The 17,065-nt window shown below is 46.2% G+C and overlaps 1 protein-coding gene across 1 annotated transcript in view; it reads left to right on the forward strand.

Moving 5' to 3' along the window:
- The window catches only part of TRIM31 (tripartite motif containing 31), a 39,468-nt gene that overhangs the window by 7,753 nt on the left and 14,650 nt on the right, over positions 1 to 17,065 (forward strand). The window lies entirely within an intron of this gene.

Raw genomic sequence — 17,065 nt, forward strand, 5'->3', positions numbered from 1 at the left:
TGCAAGAGCAAGGTTTATTCGGGAGTACAAGCTGCGACAGGGACCCCATCCAAGCAACTGGCACAGCAGAGGAAGGAGTGAGGCCCCGGTGTTTGTTTGGGAGAGTTTTTAAAGGAAAAAAGGGATACATCAGCAGGAAAAGAGTTACATACAGCACAGAAGCTTTGGGTTCAGGGAGTTACTTTGTTTAGCAATCTCTACTGTGCTGTCCTTGATCTACCGAGCTAGCTGTCCCTGGTAAGCTTTGATATCTCTGGGATGCCTGAATGCCTGCTTTTACAAGGACCTGGGTCTGCTATGGGAAACGGAGGCTGCTTTTTTTTATTGTTTCAAAATGGAGTCACTTTGGCTCTTCAATAGGCCCAGCTCCTGCTGTTGCAGCCATCTGGGGAGTGAACCAGCAGAGGGGCTCTCTCTCTCTCTCTCTCCATGTAACTCTTTCAAATTAAAAAGTAAAATGGAGGAAAAATAGTGGTGGTTCATGTAGTTATTAGAAACATAATCTTTTCTAGATTTTTTTTATGTTTGTGGTACTTGTCAGCTTTTAAAATTTTTAAATGTATTGTCACTTATTTTCTCACGCTAAGTCAGGGTTTACCTTGGTTCCTAATTTCCCCAGCTTCGTATCTGTTTTCTTGAGCAGCCCCAGCACTGCGGAAGCGTCAAATCCCAGACCTGAGAGTCTCCTCCAGCCCGTGGGACTGAGGACGGGGGGAGTTAGCTCCCAGGTTGGGGCCAGTGTCCCGCAGGAACCCCAGAGAGCGCTGAATGCGGGCCCAGTCGCTGAGCGGCAGGGTCCCCGAGACTCCGGCATGGGGACCCAGGTGAGGGGCAGAGGCCCGCGTGCCCAGGCCCACGAGCCCGGCCTCCGCTGAAAGTTCTAACCATCACGAGGGGCTGCGGCGCCCGCTCCATCTTCAGTTCCTGTCTTCGGATCCAGAATTCCAGACGGAATCAGGGCAACAGAATCAGAACCGCTTGCTTTTCATACTTGGGTTTCCCAGTGCCGTCCACCTTTCGGGCCCACGGCCGCGCGCGTCACCCACTCCTCCGACCCGCCGCACCGCCCCCTAGTGGCTGCGGGGCCCGCAATTCCGGCCTCAGCGCACAGCCAATCACAGCAGCCGAGCTGCCTGGCCGGCCCCGCCCACCGCCAGCGGGTCCTCCGCCCAGCCCGCCTGACCTGGTGGCCCTCAGGTCACCGGCGCCTCTCCTGGGTCCTGTGCACTTCTGATCTTTCGCACAGTGGCCATCTCCATTCTACAGATTAGGAAGCTGAGGCCCGGAGCCCTGAAATGTGGGTCCCGAAAGCTGCCGGGAATGCACGTCAAAAACGAGTACTTTGGGGCTGGCGCTGTGGCATAACAGGCTAACATGCACCTGCGGCGCCTGCATCCCATATGGGCACTGGTTCTGTTATGCCCGATTCAGTCACCACCAAAGACCACCAAGGAGCTGATACCGCTGTAAAGCACGTGAGAGTTTTATTGCAGGTCCGGGTCTGGTCTCTCAATCAACACCGATGCAGCGGGTCTGAATTGAGAGCCCCGACCCTTCAGTTAACAGGGTTTTTATAGGGTTTTCAGAGATATGCTATACATCATGGTACCATTTAGCAAATCATCTCATCCCGCGGGAAATTCAAAGGACATCTCCTAGAACTGATTAGTGCATCCAGTGGCGGGAACGGACCTACTAAAGGTGGTTGGATGGCTTTGGGGTTGATGCCTTTTGAATTGATTGGCTGAAGCATAGGGTCCGAGCTGATGGGGTATACCTGCTGAACTGCAGGGTCTCAGGTAGCTATCAATCACCTTTTCTGCCCTGCGAAGACACCAGAAACTCCAGGTATTTCTCTGTTATCTGTTAATCGGCTGTTGCTAGGAGAGTTTATTGTATTTACTGTATTTACTTTTAGGAGCTTCTGGCTCAGAGTTCAGGGCCTGCTCAGGCCCAAGTTACAAGATGGAGGCCTAATTAAAATAGTTACACCTTGATCCAGGCTCAGGTCTCACAGTTCAAGTCCCTTGGAAAGCAGAAGATGGGCCTAGTCGTTGGGCCCCTGCACCCGTGTGGGAGACCCGGAAGAAGCTCCTGGCTCCTGGCTCCTGGCTTTGGATCTGCACAGCTCTGACCGTTGTGGCCACTTGGGAACTGAACCAGGGGATGGAAGACCCCTCCCCCCCCAACTATGCCTTTAAAATAAATAAATAAATCTTTAATATATGTATGTGTGTTAAGTGAAATTTTGTAGGTAAAGCATTTCTGTTTTTCACAAGATTTTTGTCATGTCAGCACAGAGAGTGCATAAAATGGCTCAGATTAGTGTATCAATTGAAAAATCCACTATTTTGTCCCAGTTCCTGTGGTAAGGGCTGAGGACATCCGAATGGAAAGGCAGAGACATGGGTAAGAATTTTGTTTTCACAGCCTTAAGTGGACGAGTTTTCTATAATCTGGGAGGGTTCACATGGCTGCTCCCTGGGTGCCTCATCTCCCTAGCTCCCCGGCCATCTGTGATGTGGGCTTATGGGGGCAGTTGGCTGATAATACATGGCTTTGCACGCTGGAGGTTCTGGATGCCAGCCCGAGAGTTTCTGGCAGGCTGGTTGCACCAGCTCTCCTGTGCCAGCTCTGGGTCTGGCCACCTGCTATCTGTCAGGAGAGAGGGGAGTACCAGCCTTCTACCCTACAAATGAGGCTTGATTTCAATCGTGAATTGACCTTGACAGGAAAGGGCCGTGGAAGGAGCCAGTGTATGGTGTTGAAACAGGACTGAGTCACTGTTCCTAGCAGCTCGGCTTCGTTGCCTCGTGGTGGTGAAGTATGAAGGAATGAACCAGAAGGGTGCGTGAAGAGTGAAGCAAAGTTTAATGAAGCGAACACGTTGATAGACCAGGCAGCCATCTCAGGACAGAGCTGAGAGCCCAGTCCACGTTCAGACTGGAGGTTTTATGGATTTGGTATGGGCCCTCTGTTTCTCCTCCTCATGCCCCCGCTGGAATATGGGTAGGCAGAGAGCTTTCTGGAGCATGGAATTTCTGAAATTCCTCCTAGGACTTCATAATGAACCTTAGAACCTCCTGGGCATAGAGCTGGGAAGGTTTCCCAGATGCACCTGGCAGAGTTTTGGGATCCACCTAGCAAGGTTATCAAACAAAAGCAATACTTTTTGTTAAAGATTTGTTTATTTTATTTGAAATGCAGAGTTATAGAGAGGCAGAGGTGCAGAGCGAGAGTGAGAGCAAGCGAGAGAGAGAGAGGTCTTCCATCCACTGATTCACTCCCCAATGGCTGCAACGGCTGGAGCTGCGCTGATCAGAAGCCAGGAGCCAGGAGCTTCTTCCAGGTCTCCCATGTGGGTGCAGGGGTCCAAACACTTGGGCCATCCTCTGCTACTTTCCCAGGCCATTAGCAGGGAGCTGGATTGGAAGTGGAGCAGCTGAGACTCGAACTGGTGCCCATATGGGATGTCAGCACCGCAGGCTGTGGTTTTATCACTAAGCCACAGTGCAGGCCCCAGCAATACTTTTGAAATGTAACTGCTAGTCAGTTTTGCTTCTCCTTTTCTTGCCTCATTCAACCACATAAAAATTTCTACCAAAGAAGTTCCCATTTTCTTTGGGTCCCTTCTGCACATATGCAGCTAATGTCTGCCTAGGTACTTAGCAGTGGGGGAGCTGTGGAAGCAGAGAGTAGGTCACACAAATGAAGAAGCATCCTTGTTTGCAACAAAAGCTGTCTACTTTTAAAGCCCTCTTAAATTATTTAACATTTTAAATGATTGTTTTAAAAAGCAAAAAATAAAAACAAGTATTTAAAAAAAATCAGGTTAGAGGCTGGCACTGTGACACAGCGGGTAAAGCTGCTGGCTGCAGTACCAGTATCCCACATGGGCACTGGTTCAAGTCCTGGCTACCCCCACTTCCAATCCAGCTTTCTGCTTTGGCCTGGGAAAGCAATGGAAGATGGCCTAAGTCCTTGGGCCCCTGCACCCGTGTGGAAGACTGGGAGGAAGATCCTGGCTCCTGGCTTCGGATCGGTCCAGCTCTGGCTGTTGTGACCATTTGTGGAGTAGACCAGTGGATAGAAGACCTCTCTCTCTCCCTTTGCCTCTGTCTCTCTGTAACTCTACCCTTCAAATAAATAAATTAATCTTTTAAAAAATGGATTAAAAATTATTTACTAAAGATGTTTTATGTGAATTAAAATAGCTGGAAATGGCTAGTGCCACGGCTCACTAGACTAATCCTCCGCCTGCGGCGCCGGTACTCCAGGTTCTAGTCCTGCTTGGGGCACCAGTTCTGTCTCAGTTGCTCCTCTTCCAGTCCAGCTCTCTGCTGTGGCCCGGGAGTGCAGTGGAGGATGGCCCAAGTGCTTGGACCCTGCACCCACATGGGAGACCAGGAGGAAGCACCTGGCTCCTGGCTTTGGATTGGCGCAGCATACTGGCCGTAACAGCCATTTGGTGGGTGAACCAATGGAAGGAAGACCTTTCTGTCTCTCTCACACTGTCTAACTCTGCCTGTCAAAAAAAAAAAAAAAAAAAAAAAGCTGGAAATGTTGAATAAATGTCCTAACTAAAATGATCTCTTTCCTGGGGGAACTTTGGACATTCAAGTTACCCAATTTTATGATCAAAGGGGCATTCTTTATCTGCAGGGAAGGCACAAACCGTGGTCAAGAAAGGGTCTTTTTAGCTGTGCCCCACCCACTTCCATCCCCTAAGTCTGCTACTGATACAGGAGCTGACAGGGAGGCTTGTCTCATTCCCAGCACCCCTAGCCTTCCTCCCTTCCCTCTAGTTTACCTGGGAAGATGAGAGGAGATGAGGAAGAGCCTGTTCCAGCTTACAAGAGAGGAAGATCAGTTGCAGTGTCACCAGGTAAGACATAGAATGATCAGTTAGATTTGAATTTCAGATAAGCAAATCTTTAGTGTGTCTCAAATATTACATTATCTATTATTTATCTGATATTCATAGTTAACTGGGTGTTCTGTACTTTCATTTGCTGAGTCTGTCTTGCCAAAACTGGGTCAGAGAGTATCAGTCTGACAGGAAAAGACAGTCCTGGGGAACGAAAGATAAGTTTAGATGGAAGGGAGGAGAACTTGAAAGAGGAGTCAAGACTTTATCCTGAGAAAATGTGGGTCAGTGAAAGTGGCTTATCGTTAATGTCATAAAAGCAGGTGTGTTAATGGTCATATATTTGGGAAGTACATGAAAATACAAGAGGCTAGTGCTGTGGCATAATAGGATAAGCCTCTGTCTGCCACACGGGATTCCCACGTAGGTGCCAGTTCATGTCCCTGCTGTTCCACTTCTGTTCTAGATCAATGGCCCAAGTGCTTGGGCCCCTACACCCACATGGGAGACCGGAAGAAAATATTGGCTTCTGGCTTCAGATCAGCTGAGCTCCAGCCCTGGCAGCGTTTGGGGAGTGAACCAATAGTTGGAATACCTTTCTCTCTCTCTGTAACTCTGTCTCTCAAATAAATAAATAAATCTTTAAAAAAAAAGAGAGAAGAAAATGCAAAGGAAAATTATGAGCTATCATTCTAACAAACAGCCATAACCATGACCGACATTCTGTGAGCTGCCTTGAAGTCAGGGCCCAGTTGCCACATTCTCAGGCTCATGTTGAGGCCCATACTGAAAACTGGAGGCTTACCACTTGCTCCCCACACCCTCTCCTACTCATTTCTTCTCTATGATGTGTATTATCTTGAAAAGAACACCTCATCAGGTGAGCTGATCTATTCTCTGGCTTTCTGCAATGGGTGGGCCTTCTGTCCACTGCGTTCACTGTCCCAGCAGTGCCTAGGTGGTACTGGACATGGTAACAAGTGTTATAAGGAGAGAGTAAGTTATCCTTCCGGTCCCCTTCCTTTGAATATATATGCTGTTGACGATTTCCTCAGGGCAGATTTTTAGGCACAGCATTGCTGGGTTCAAAGGCCCTCAGTGCATTTATAAAGAATGTCCACAGTGTGTCCCGAGGAGGTGGTCCACAGGGACTGAGCCAGCTCACATCCCAGCCCAAGAACCGCCTGCATGCAGAAGTTTGAAGAGCGGTGTCCCATGGGAGGTGTGGGCTGGGAAGACCCTGGTATGGAGCTAGAAATCCAAATCCAGGGATAAGATGTCCGCTGGACTCTATAGCCATATGAGTTCATCTGCTTGTGAGGGCTGTTCTAACAGAAAAAAAAAAAAAAAAAAGCTATGGCTGGAGCACTGTCTCAGAGAGCTTATTCCCCATGGTTCTGGAGGCCACCTGTCCAAGACTGTGGCTTTCAAAGCCTTCCTCCTTGGCTTGAGGGCAGCTGTCTCCTCGTCTTGCTGCGTCTCCGCTCCACGTGGTCATTCCTCCACAGAGCATCACTGGTGCCTCTCAGTGTCTGAATCTTGTCTCTTAGGGACTTGTTTTAACTTTACCACATTTTTGAAGGCCCTGTTTCCAAACAGAGTCACATTCTCAGGTTCCAGGGATTAGGGCTTCACCATACACATAGGAGGAGGGGCCGCATTTCAGCTCACAGCAGTCTGCATAGGAGTGTAAAGACCACAGGTAGGGTAGGGGTCCACTGGCATTTGGAAGGCAGCATCCCTCTATCTCTTGGGGCCAACACCAGATCCTGTCTTTGGGATTTCAAACTGTTCACTATTCCACTGTCCCCTAGAGGTGGTCCAACCTGTGGGTATCTTTATTAAAATGCAGTTTCCAGAGTGAGGAATGATAGAGAGCTCTGTGCTGGGCTCTGGGCACCGTCCTTCCACGCTACAAGAATATTTCATGGTCTGACGTGTTCTGATAGGGGTGTATTTAGATTCTTGGCTGTAACCATATTTCTATTTCTTCTTGCCAATTTTCTCTGATGTCATTTAATGCCCAAATAGCATAACTATGGAGGGCAGGAGTTGAAGGTGGATAGGTTAGGATTCTCCATCGAAGCAGGACCAATTGTGTGTTGATGGAGAAACATTTAAGGAATTGGTACACTTGATTTTGGGGACTGGCAGGGCAGTCCTGAGGGCTGGAGAGCTAAGGCAGAGCTGTACTCAAATTTATTGATTCAACGTTAACCTTATTTAGGGCCGGGGATGTGGCCTAGTAGATGCCTGCATCCCACATTGGAATGCCTGGATTCAGTACTAAATTCTGGTTTCTGATTCCAGCTTCCGGCTAAAGCAGACCCTGGGATGCAGTGGAGGTAGCTAAAGTAATTGACTTCCTGTCACCGTTTTGGGAGACCTGAATTGAGTTCCCAGCTCCTGGTTTTGGCCTGGCACAGCCCTGGTCATTACAAGCATTTGGGGAGCCAATCAGTAGGTAGGAGCTCTTTGTCTCTGTCTCTTGAATAAAAATATCTTTATAACAACATATAGACTGGTGTTGACCAAAATACCTGGGTACCAAAGCCAACCCAAGTTGACATATAAAATTAGTCATCACACAGGCCAACTGAGTTAGTGAAGTTCCTTGCTCTCACCCAAGTGGAACCCTGCAGTTTCTTCTGGCATTCGGAGAGGGCCGAGACCACCAGGGGATGTTTCTATTTGCTTTGGTAAAATAGCCCTTGACCTGTCTCTGAATTTATGCTTATGTCTTAATGAACCCCTCTAAGGAAAAAATGGAACATTTTGTTGGGTGTTCTTAATGCCATGTCTGGTTTGACCTTTTTATTGAGCAATACAGCAAAACTGAAAAGCAATATTGAGCACTATGAGCATCATTTATATATAAACCTATTTTGCACTATATATTTATTTCATGGGTTTTTTCTTTGCTTTCTCTTTGCACATATGATTTTTGTGGAGGACTTTAAATGGTATCATAAGATAACCTCACCTAGCCTCTTCTTTTCAAATGGGATCATATGATAACCTCATTCTATCCACCTACTCAGCAAACATTTTATTCCTTAAGAGTTCAAATAAATATATTTATTTACTTTTATTCTAGTTACCTATTGATTGAATTTTATATCAATTACCTTGATGCTTTTCAAAAAGATGGTGATACTTACACCCCTACCAGCCCTTCATGGAGGGTCTCATTTTTCCACATCCTCCTTAGCTCTGGACACTCAGAAAAAGCTTTCCAATCAATGAGTATAGAGTTTACCTTGTAATTGTATTTGTATCTTATTATTTCTGTTTTCCTGAGTGGTAGAAAAATCAAACTTTTTAATTATTTTGGAACTGATTTTAGGATTCTTTTGAGCTTCTATTTATAATCATTTTCACTTTTTGTATTTTTTCTATTTTATATAGATTGTTTTATTTTGGAAAAAATTAATATGGAAAACAATAGAAAATAATATAAGTAGCACCCTTCTAACCATAACCTAGGGTTAACAAATGTAAGAGTTTTGCTTTATTGGGGTGGTGTTGTGGCATAGTAGGCTAAGCCACTGCCTGTAGTGCCAGCATCTCATGTGGGCACCAGCTCAAGTCCTGGCTACTTCACTTCCAATCCAGTTCCCTGCTAATGGCCTGGGAAAGCAGTGGAAGATGGCCCAAGTGTGTGGGCCTCTGCACCCATGTGAGAGAAAGAAGCTCACTGCTCCTGGCTTCAGATGGGCCCAGGTCCAGACATTGTGGCCATTCCAGTGGATAGAAGACCTTTCTCTCCATATCTCCCTCTCTCTGTCTGTGACTCTGCCTCTCAAATGAATAAACAAAATCTTTTTTAAAAATAAGGTTTTTACTTAATATTTTCAAAAATAAGTATCACAGGTAAATTCAAGATTTCTTCTCTCCATGTTGTCCTTGTCTTTGTTCCATTTCTCTCAGGAAATTTGACACACTTGGGGTTTATCCTCTCAGGCTAACCTCCTATCATATGTACAAACATTGGTGATACAAGGTATGTGGAGTGCTGCTTTGTGTGATTTCAAGTGTGTGTCAGTGATCTCATTGTTTTGAGACTCAGCTACATGAATGGATACAGATGAGTGGTTCTGTTGTCAACCTGTGGGGAGCAACTCGGACTAGACTAAGTTACTGGAATTAAGACTTATTCTATGCATCTGCTCTCCCACAATATGGCGCTGGGAGAGGAGGAAACAGCTTCTACGCAGCTGCCTCTCGCCAACTTGAGTGATGACCTGCAGGAGCTGATCCTGCTCCTGATTGGAGGAGAGCAGCGTACTCGGCATGTGGGTAGCAGAGTTGGGATTGGTGGAAGAGGACTATAAAGGAGGAGAGAGACAACATGCACCGGGAACATCTAAGGGGAACATCTATCTGAAGGAACACCTGAGCAGCCCCCAAGAGAGCCGGCCGGCGGTGTGCCGCTCCCCCGCGGAAGTGGGGAAAGTGGCAGGGGGAACCGCCCTTCCACGGAGGTGGAAGGGACGGTAGCCAACCCGGGAAGAACCAGCAGCAAACCCGGGAAGGGCCGAGCAGACAAAAGAACAGCGCAGGGTCCTGTGTCGTTCCTCCACGAAGAGGGGGAGCGACATAATGGTGCCGTGACTCGGATAGGAAACCTAGGCAGGGTTTAGTGTCGTTCCTCCACGAAGAGGGGGAGCGACATCAACCCGAGCTTTTGTTCCCTGGGGACACTGGTAAGGTCTGGGGACATTTCTGTGTGACAGCAGGTGGAGGGGAATACAATTGGAATGCAGTGGCAGAGGCCAAGCATGCTGCCAAATGACCTATGGTACACCAGACGGCCCCACCACAAAACACTGCAGCCACAAACATGAATGGTGTTGTGACTGAGAAACCCTGACATGGGTTTTATTCAATGTTTTGTTTTATAAACAATACTGCACTTCACCCTCATCTACATGTACTCATATTTCTGAGTGCACATGTGCAAAGTGTCCTCCAGAAGCACAGAATTCTACAGATATTGGAAGGCTCTGGAGGTTACCTGGGTGCAAGTCCTCACTCCTGGGTTCAAGTCCTCATTCTGCTCTATTTACTAAATGACAGTGGGAAAGTTACCTAATCTCTCTTGGTCTCAGTTAACTTGTCCTCAAAAGGGAAAACAAACCTTCCCTATATAATTAAGCTAATACACAAAGCACTTGGACCCTTGCCTAGGATGTGATAGGCATTCAGTAAATGTTGACCTTTGTTTATTATTAGTGGTAGTATCTCTGTTATCACTGACATTATTGCATGATCTGGAAATCATTGTGATTTATACTCTTGCCGGCAGGTCACAGGCATCCCCATTTCCCAACACACTTGGCCACATTTCTATGCCCAGACTTTTAAATTTGAGATGTAAAACGGTATCTTCTTTATTATAACTTGAATTTTCAAGCTTACTGTTTTTATGCTTATTGGTTGATTGGTTTTATTGCTCTGTGAATTTTCAGTTTATTATCTGTCCATTTTTAAATTTAATAATCTCTAGATGTAGTATATTTATGCAAAAATTCACAAAACGTGAGGTTTAACATTTTAACCTAGTGGTTAAGATACACATCTCCTACATCAGAGTACTTGCACTCCAGTTCTGGCTTCATGCTAAAGTAGACCCTGGGAGGCAGTGGTAATAGCTCAAGTAATTGAGTTCTTGCCACCCACATGGGATGGGAAACTTCAGTTGTGTTCCTGGCTCTGGGCTTTGACCTTGGCCTAGCTCCAGCTATTGCAGGCATTTGGGGAGTGAACCAGTAGGTGGGAGCTCATTTTCTCTCTTTGCCTCTCAAATTGTTACTGGTGAATGGCAGGGTTCTTGTCTTCGTCCAAGAAATGTTAGGTAGGAAGTCAGATATGAGCTTATGTGTGTGTGACAAAGGCCTAAGGAGACATTTGGGTCCAGCATATGCATCTCAAAGTCATCCTGATAACGTTTCAGGGGCAGCCCAGATCTGCATCCTGCCCTACCCCTTCCCTTCTACCCGATCTGCCAGGTGGGGATCTCCGCCCCTTCTGCCTGATATCTGCATTTCAAGTATCCTGCTCCCTGGAGGATTCTCCAGGGGGTCCTGCCCATCATTCCAAGCTTCCCCCTGTCTAGCTGTTACCGGTGAATGGCAGGGTTCTTGTCTTTGTGCAAGAAAGAATTTAAACATGAGACAGAGAGTAGTGGAAAGTAAAACAGCAAGGTTTATTAGGGAAGGGACATCTGTAAGAACGGATGGGCACCTCTCCAAACAGAACCTGAAAGAGAGTGCCCAGTCACTCAGGCTGGGGGAGAGCGGGGTTACATGGTTGAGCGAAGAGATTACACCTGGACAGGCCAGGCGGGCGGCTTAGCAGAGAGGCAGAGGGCTGAGCACACAGTCCAGTTGAGGCCAGGAGTTTTTAAGGGGATGGGTGTTTGTCTTCTCACATCTTCTCCTGAAACAAAAGACTTTATGGGTGTAAATACTAGAAACTCCTATCTGAGTTTTCCCTCTGAAGTTATCAGATGGGAGAAAGCCTAGCTGGCGCCACTCTGGGTTTAGAGGAAGGGTGAGCAAAACCCCTGCCTTTCAAATAAATATTTTAAAAAATAATAATTTGTCGGCCGGTGCCGCGGCTCACTAGGCTAATCCTCCACCTTGCAGCGCCGGCACACCGGGTTCTAGTCCCGGTCAGGGCGCCGGATTCTGTCCCGGTTGCCCCTCTTCCAGGCCAGCTCTTGGCTGTGGCCAGGGAGTGCAGTGGAGGATGGCCCAAGTGCTTGGGCCCTGCACCCCATGGGAGACCAGGAGAAGCACCTGGCTCCTGCCATTGGAGCATTGCGGTGTGCCGGCCGCGGTGGCCATTGGAGGTGAACCAACGGCAAAGGAAGACCTTTCTCTCTCTCTCTCTCTCTCTCTCTCACTGTCCACTCTGCCTTTCAAAAAAAAAATGAAAAAAAAATTTGTCTTATGTTTATTCCCCCCATATTTTAACAAATTTATTTCCATGTTTTATAGGTTTATGCATTTTTTTACACATAATAAATAATAACTTAGGGTCCCTCTTTGTGGTGTAGCAGGTAAAACCACCACCTGTGATGCTGGTATCCCCTATGGGCGCTGGTTTAGGTCCCCACTTCTCCCTACTAATGTGCCTGGGAAAGCAGTGAAAGATGGTCCAAGTTCTTAGGCCCTGCACCCACATGGACACCGGCATGAAAGTCATGGCTCCTGGCTTCAGCCTGTCCCAGCCCTGGTTGTTGTGGCCATTTGGGGAGTGAGCCAGTGAATAGAAGATCTCTCTCTCTCTCTCTCTTTCTCTCTCTCTCTCCCTCTCCCTCTCTCTGTAACTCTGCCTTTCAAATAAATAAAATAAATCTTTAAAAATAAATAAATAAATAATTCTTAAAAATTACCATTACATTTTCTAATGGGTTATTTCTGGTTTTTGGAAAAGATTGACTTTAATTGTAATTCTTCATCTAGCATATCTCTCTCCTTTTTAAAGATTTTATTTATTTATTTGAGAGGTAGGGTTACAGACAGTGAGAGGGAGAGACAGAGAGAGAGGTCTTCCTTCCACTGGTTCACTCCCCAAATGGCCGCAATGGCTAGAGTGGAGCTGAGCTGATCCATATCCAGGAGCCAGGAGCTTCTTCCGGGTCTCCAACACAGGTGCAGGGGCCCAAGGACTTGGGCCAACTTCTACTGGTTTTCTAGGCCATAGCAGAGAGCTAGATTGGAAGAGGAGCAACTGGGACTCGAACCAGCACCCATATGGGATGCCAGCACTGTAGGTGGAGGATTAACCCACTGCGCCACAGCGCCGGCCCCCATCTAGCATCTCTTTAATCAGCTCTAATAATTTTTATTTTTTTGAGTTGTTTATGAAGAAAATCTATTGCATTTGAAAATAGTAACAAATTTATTTTTTATATTCCAATGCTTAAACTCTTCCTTCATCTTCTCATCGCCTTAGCTGGGACTTGTGGTGCATGGCTGAATAATACTAATACAGTGGCCATTACTGATTTGTTCCTGAATTTTTTAAAAGATTTATTTATTTATTTGAAAGTCAGAGTTACACACAGAGAGGAGAAGCAGAGAGAAAGAGAGAGAGAGGTCCTCCATCCGCTGGTTCACTCCCCAATTGACCACAATGGCCGGAGCTGTGCCAATTCAAAGCCAGGAACCAGGAGCCTCCTCCGGGTCTCCCACATGGGTGCAGGGGCCCAAGAACCTGAGCCATCTTCCACCACCTTCCCAGGCCATAGCAGAGAGCTGGATCGGGAGGGGAGCAGCCAGGACTTGAACCAGCGCCCATATGGGATGCCCACACTTCAGGACAGGGCGTTAACCCACTGTGCCACAGCACCAGCCCCTCCTGAATTTAATTTTTAAGCTTTTATAATTAGATGTGATTTTTGTGTTATGTTTTCAGCAGAAAACCCGTTTGTGGTTTAAAGTACCTTCTTTCCTTTTTGGTGGAAGCTTTTATCATAAAGGGTGTTAAATTCTATTTTTTTAGACGGAGGTGCATCTAATCTTGGGTTGATTTTGTCAACAGATTTTCTGTCTTTGACAAATCTCTCTAGCTTTCCTTGAATAAACAATATTTGGTTATAATACACAGACACACACACACAAATTATTTCAGACAAAAAGACCAAGGTAATTTACCATCAAGAGGTTTTTCTGAAAAACCTCCTAAAAACTAGTCTTGATTAAAAAGGAGGTAGAGGAGTAGGACTGAGATGGAGGCTATGTGATGCATGAAGAAAAGGAAAATTTGTTCAGTAATATGTGTGTGCATTGGTAAATATACAACAGTATTGATTTTAAGACATTGTAAACTAACATTTTCGTCTTTAAAAAAGGTAGAATTGGGGCTGACACTGTAGTACATAGGTTAAGCCTCTGCCCACAGTGCCAGGATCCCAGATGGGCTCTAGTTTGGGTCCTGGCTGCTCCACTTCCCATCCAGCTCCCTGCTAATGGCCTGGGAAAGTAGCAGAGGATGGCCCAAGTGTTTGGACCCCTGCACCCACATGGGAGACCTGGAAGAAGCTCTTGGCTCCTGGTTTCAGATCATTCCAGCTCCAGCCATTGTGGCCATCTGGGGAGTGAACCAGTGGAGGATGATCTCTCTCTCTCTGTCTCCTTCTCTCTGTCTTAACTCTGCCTCTCAAATATCTCAAATAAATAAATAAAATTTTTAAAAGAAAAAATTAAATGTAGAATTAAATTTTTGGATTCAATCTGCTAATACTTTAAGATTTTAACCATCTACCGTGATAAGTGACATCTGATTTTAAGATTTTAGCATCTATGGTGATAAGTGACCTGTGTCTATGATTTTCATCGCTTGCCTTGCCCTTGACTGATTTTGTCACGATGGCTGTACTAGCTTTGATAAAAAGAAATGGATAGTTGTCCTTTTCTGTATTCTCTGGAATAGTTTATATAAGACAGGGGTTCTGTAAATTAGATGTTGCCTGTTCCTTGAATCCATCAGAAATTGTTTTCCTTTAAAAAAAGATTTATTTATTTATTTGCAAAGCAAAGTTACAGAGATGCAGAGGCAGAAAGAGAGAGGTATTCCATCTGCTGGTTCATTCCCCAAATGGCCACTACGGCTGGAGCTGTGCTGATTCGAAGCTAGGAGCCAGGAGCTTCTTCCAGGTCTCCCAAGTGGATGCAGGGGCCCAAGCACTTGGGCCATCTTCTACTGCTTTCCCAGGCCACAGAAGAGAACTGGATTGGAAGTGAAGCAGAAGGGACTTGAACCAGCGCATATGGGATGTGGGCACTGCATGCTGCAGTTTTATCTGCTACACCACAGTGCTGGCCCCAAACTGTTTCCTTTTATAGAAGAATTTTTTTTTTTTACTATGGATATGATGATTTAAATGGAACTGACACCTTTAGATTGTTCATTTATTCTTGAATCAATTTTCAGCATTTATATCTCCTTTAAACACTTTCGTATCTATTTTCTTTCTTTCTTTCTTTTTTTTTTTTTTTTCTATTTTTAAAAAGATTTTATTTAGGCCGGCACCGTGGCTCAACAGGCTAATCCTCCGCCTAGCGGTGCCGGCACACCGGGTCCTAGTCCCGGTCGGGCCGCTGGATTCTGTCCCGGTTGCCCCTCTTCCAGGCCAGTTCTCTGCTGTGGCCCGGGAGTGCAGTGGAGGATGGCCCAAGTGCTTGGGCCCTGCACCCCATGGGAGACCAGGAGAAGCACCTGGCTCCTGCCTTCAGATCAGCATGGTGCACCAGCCGCGGTGGCCATTGGAGGGTGAACCAATGGAAAAGTAAGACCTTTCTCTCTGTCTCTCTCTCTGTCCACTCTGCCTGTCAAAAATTAAAAAAAAAAAAAGATTTTATTTATTTATTTGACAAGTAGAGTTACAGACAGTGAGAGGGAGAGACAGAGAGAAAGGTCTTCCTTCCATTGGTTCACTCCCCAAATGGCCGCAATGGCCAGAGCTGTGTCAATCCAAAGCCAGGAGCCAGGAGCTTCTTCCTGGTCTCCCATGCAGGTGCAGGGGCCCAAGGACTTGGGCCATCTTCCACTGCCTTCCCAGGCCATAGCAGAGAGCTGGATTGGAAGAGGAGCAGCTGGGACTAGAACCGGTACCCATATGGGATGCTGGTGCCGCAGACAGAGGATTAACCTACTGTGCCACGGTGCCGGCCCCTTTTGTATCTATTTTCAAATTAACTGATATAAAGCTATGAGTTACGTTTTCTTGTGACCTTTTAATCTCCTAAGGTTATTTTCCATTTCAATCCTAATATTGTTTGTGTCTTCCCTGTTTTCTTGATCAGTCTTATCAAAGTTATGCAGAAATTGTTAGTATTCATAATTAGTATTTTCAAAGAACAAGGTTCTAATTTTATTGGTCTATCTCTATTTTTTTTTTTTGTTTTGTTTTGTTTTGTTTTGACAGGCAGAGTGGACAGTGAGAGAGAGAGACAGAAAGAAAGATCTTCCTCTGCCATTGGTTCACCCTCCAATGGCCGCCGCGGCCGGCGCACCACGCTGATCCGATGGCAGGAGCCAGGTGCTTCTCCTGGTCTCCCATGGGGTGCAGGGCCCAAGCACTTGGGCCATCCTCCACTGCCTTCCTGGGCCACAGCAGAGAGCTGGCCTGGAAGAGGGGCAACCGGGACAGAATCCGGCGCCCTGACCGGGACTAGAACCCGGTGTGCCGGCGCTGCAAGGTGGAGGATTAGCCTAGTGAGCCGCGGCGCCGGCCTTATTGTTCTTTAAAACTTGTTCGTTTCTATTTCCTTCCTTAGAGTTTCCTTTTTTGTAGCTTATTTTGAACTCTCAGCTCATTTATGTTCAGTATTTTCATAATTGCCTAATAAACTGTAAACTTACTTCCTAATACCACTTAAATGGACTCCACCAGTTTTTAATATGGAGTATTTCCTTTGTCATAATTCTCATGATAAATTCAAGTGAAGCATGTTTTCTAGTTTTTGTTCTGTAACTCTACCATTTTCCATACCGAGGAGTTTTGTTTTTGCTTTTTTTGTTTTGGGTAATACTTCTGACAATGTTTTACTTTCCATCTTTTGAATTTTTTAAAAAATGTTTAATTTATTTGAAAGGCAGAGTTACAGAGAGGCAGAGAGAGAGAGAGAGAGAGAGAGAGAGAGAGAGAGGTAGAGACAGAAAGAGAGGTCTTCCATCTGCTGGTTCACTCCCCAGTTGGCCACAATGACTGGAGCTGTGCTGATCTGAAGCCAGGAGCCGGGAGCTTCTTCTGGGTCTCCAACACAGGTGCAGGGGCCCAAGGACTTGGGCCATCTTCTACTGGTTTCCCAGGCCATAGCAGAGAGCTGGGTCAGAAGTGGAGCAGGCTATCTGACAACTCAGGATTACCTTTATTAATTATTTTAATGTTAATATCTCAAAGGTCCTTGCTGTCTATTCAGATAAGAATTCTGAATATCGACTCAAATAAAACAAGCAATCTGGTAAGGTTTAGCATTTATTTAATGAGAGAAACACACCCTGTTTGACCTAAAGTAAACACCAAAATAAAAATTTTTAGTGTGTTTCTCGGTGGGGCCAGTCAGCAAATGCTGGGGGGCAGGGGTGAGGGTGGACGCTGGGACTCAGAGGAACGGGTGGGGAGGAAGCCTTCTTTTCCCTTGAGACCAGAGGGAAGGTCCAGCTACGGAAGGGAGTGTTGTT

Source organism: Oryctolagus cuniculus, chromosome 5, assembly GCF_051225735.1.
Source record: "Oryctolagus cuniculus isolate XC-2025 breed Fujian yellow rabbit chromosome 5, ASM5122573v1, whole genome shotgun sequence".
Classification (NCBI taxonomy): Eukaryota; Metazoa; Chordata; class Mammalia; order Lagomorpha; family Leporidae; genus Oryctolagus; species Oryctolagus cuniculus.